Here is a 3456-nt window from a genome sequence, read left to right as displayed (position 1 = left end):
GATGAATTCGTTGCACCTTCCAGCCCTCCACAGGAGGGGTAAAAAACTTCTTCTGGCTCGACGCTTTAAATTTGCCTCGGTATGCCGAGTGGAATTGTAACCGACAAACCTTAACAGGCTTGATGCCTGAGCACTTTCGGTTCCTTTAGATGTCGATTCAAACTTGAATTTGGTGCTTGAATACGATTGCCTTCGGCTCGAAATGTCTTTTGCAGGTTCAAAGCAAGGCGCCTTTATTGCAATCGACTTATTCTTCGGTCCACTTAGGCGAGCACTGGGCCGCAGCTAAGCCTCCGAGTGGAAGTCTGGCTTACCACTCGGTAGGATTTTTATAACTTAGGCGAGCACAGGGCTGCAGCTAAGCCTCCGAGTGAGAGGGTCGCTCTTCACTCGGTAGGATTTTTATAACTTAGGCGAGTGCTTGGACTGCAGCTAAGCCCCCGAGTGAGAGGGTTGCTCCTCACTCGGTAGGATTTTTATAACTTAGGCGAGTGCTTGGACTGCAGCTAAGCCCCCGAGTGTGAGGGTTGCTCTTCACTCGGTAGGATTTTGATAAACTTAGGCGAGTCCTTGGACTGCAGCTAAGCCCCCGAGTGAGAGGGTTGCCCTTCACTCGGTAGGATTTTTGTAACTTAGGCGAGTGCTTGGACTGCAGCTAAGCCCCCGAGTGAGAGGGTTGCTCCTCACTCGGTAGGATTTTTATAACTTAGGCGAGTGCTTGGACTGCAACTAAGCCCCCGAGTGTGAGGGTTGCTCTTCACTCGGTAGGATTTTGATAAACTTAGGCGAGTCCTTGGACTGCAGCTAAGCCCCCGAGTGAGAGGATTGCTCTCCACTCGGTAGGATTTTGATAAACTTAGGCGAGTCCTTGGACTGCAGCTAAGCCTCCGAGTGGAAGTCTGGCTTACCACTTGGTAGGATTTTTATAACTTAGGCGAAACGGATTCGCGGCTAAGCCTCCGAGTGGGAGTCTGGCTCACCACTCGGTAGGATTTTTACAAACTTAGGCGAAACGGATTCGCAGCTAAGCCACCCACTGAGGGGGAGTTTTATGTGGACAAAAATAAAAAGTGACAGAAATTATGGAGGAACTATGACACTATTATTTTGAGGCCCACGAACTACAGAAGCACTTTATTGCAACTCATCCGAGTGATAAAACTTAAGTGTAAAATGGGCGGAGTAGCTCCGCGTTCCAAGCTCGAGGCTCGTCGATGTTATGCTCGACGTTGTAAAGACGGTACGCCCCGTTGTGGAGAACCTTGGTGACGATGAAGGGGCCTTCCCAAGAAGGAGCAAGCTTGTGTGGTTTGTGCTGATCCACTCGGAGAACCAAATCCCCTTCCTGGAAGGCTCGACCTCTCACATTTCTGGCGTGGAAACGGCGCAGATCTTGTTGGTAGATGGTCGACCGGATCAGAGCCATCTCCCTTTCTTCCTCTAAAAGGTCGACTGCGTCCTGCCGCGCTTGCTCAGCTTCTGCTTCGTTGTAGATTTCAACTCGGGGAGCATTATGGAGAAGATCACTCGGCAAGACTGCTTCAGCTCCGTAGACCAAGAAGAATGGAGTTCTTCCGGTCGACCGATTAGGTGTGGTCCGCAGTCCCCAGAGTACAGAGGGAAGTTCGTCGACCCAAGCTCCAGCCGCGTGTTTGAGATCACGCATCAGTCGAGGCTTCAATCCCTTAAGAATCAGTCCATTAGCTCGCTCTGCTTGTCCATTCGACTGCGGATGGGCGACTGAAGCGTAGTCGACCCGTGTGCCCTGGGAGTAGCAGAAAGCTCTGAATTCCTCCGAGTCAAAGTTCGACCCATTATCCGTAATGATGCTGTGCGGGACTCCATATCTGAATATTAGTTCCCTGATGAAGCTAACAGCAGTACCGGTGTCAAGGCTCTTGATTGGTTTAGCCTCGATCCACTTGGTGAACTTGTCGACTGCCACCAGTACATGCGTGAAGCCACTTCGTCCTGTTCTCAAAGGGCCGACCATGTCCAATCCCCATACTGCGAAAGGCCAGATGAGTGGGATGGTCTTCAGAGCCGACGCAGGCTTGTGTGACATATTCGAGTAGAATTGACATCCCTCGCACTTATCCACTATCTCTTTTGCCATCTCATTCGCCTTTGGCCAGTAAAATCCGGCTCGGTATGCTTTGGCCACGATGGTCCGAGAGGACGCATGATGACCACAGGTTCCCGAGTGAATATCATTGAGGATGAGTCGACCTTCTTCTGGTGTTATGCACTTCTGACTAACTCCAGTCGCGCTTTCTCTGTATAATTGTCCTTTGATAACGGTAAAGGCCTTAGATCGACGGACGATCTGTCGAGCCTCTTCCTCATCCTCCGGAAGCTCTTTTCTCAGGATATATGCGACATACGGAATCGTCCAGTCGGGAATGACCACCAAAACCTCCATGATCAAGTCGACCACCGCTGGGACTTCAACTTCAGTCGGATCTGTGGCACTCTTGGGCTGTGGAGTTTCTTCGGTGAAAGGATCTTCTTTGACTGACGGAGTGTGTATATGCTCCAAGAACACGCCACTCGGAATGGCTTCCCTCTTGGAACCTATCTTTGCCAGATCATCAGCTGCTTGATTTTTCAGTCGGGGTATGTGATGGAGCTCCAATCCCTCGAACTTCTTTTCCAGCTTCCTCACTGCACTGCAGTATCCAGTCATGGCTGGGCTTCTCACGTCCCACTCTTTCATCACCTGATTGACCACTAAATCCGAGTCGCCATAGACCATCAGGCGACGGACGCCGAGTGAGATGGCCATGCGCAACCCATATAAGAGGGCCTCATATTCTGCCTCATTGTTGGAGGAATCAAAGTTAATCTGGAGCACATATCTGAGCTTATCTCCTCTGGGGGAAACCAGGACAACCCCAGCACCGGAACCATTCAACATCTTAGAGCCATCAAAGAACATGGTCCAATGCTCCGAGTGAACTTCAGTCGGCTGCTGTTGTTCAATCCACTCGGCGAGGAAATCTGCTATTGCCTGGGACTTAATGGCTTTCTTTGCCTCAAACTTGATATCAAGGGGAAGAAGTTCAATCGCCCATTTGGCCACTCGACCAGTTGCATCCCTGTTGTGCAAAATCTCTGATAGTGGAGCGTCGCTGACGACTGTGATGGAATGATCAGAGAAATAATGAGCAACCTTCTTTGTGGTCATGTATATTCCATACACAAGCTTCTGATAATGAGGATATCTCTGCTTGGATGGAGTCAAGACTTCAGACAAATAATACACTGGGCGCTGAACTTTGAGAGCTTTTCCTTCTTCTTCCCGCTCGACCGTTAGCACAGTACTGACGACTTGTCCTGTGGCTGCGATGTAGAGCAACAGAGGCTCTTTGCTGATTGGAGCAGCAAGCACCGGCTGGGTGGAGAGCAGAGCTTTTAGCTCGGCAAACGCTGCATCAGCTTCTTGAGTACACTCGA

This window comes from Triticum aestivum, chromosome 7B (genome assembly GCF_018294505.1).
Source record: "Triticum aestivum cultivar Chinese Spring chromosome 7B, IWGSC CS RefSeq v2.1, whole genome shotgun sequence".
Lineage (NCBI taxonomy): Eukaryota > Viridiplantae > Streptophyta > Magnoliopsida > Poales > Poaceae > Triticum > Triticum aestivum.
This window is presented reverse-complemented; position numbering follows the sequence as displayed.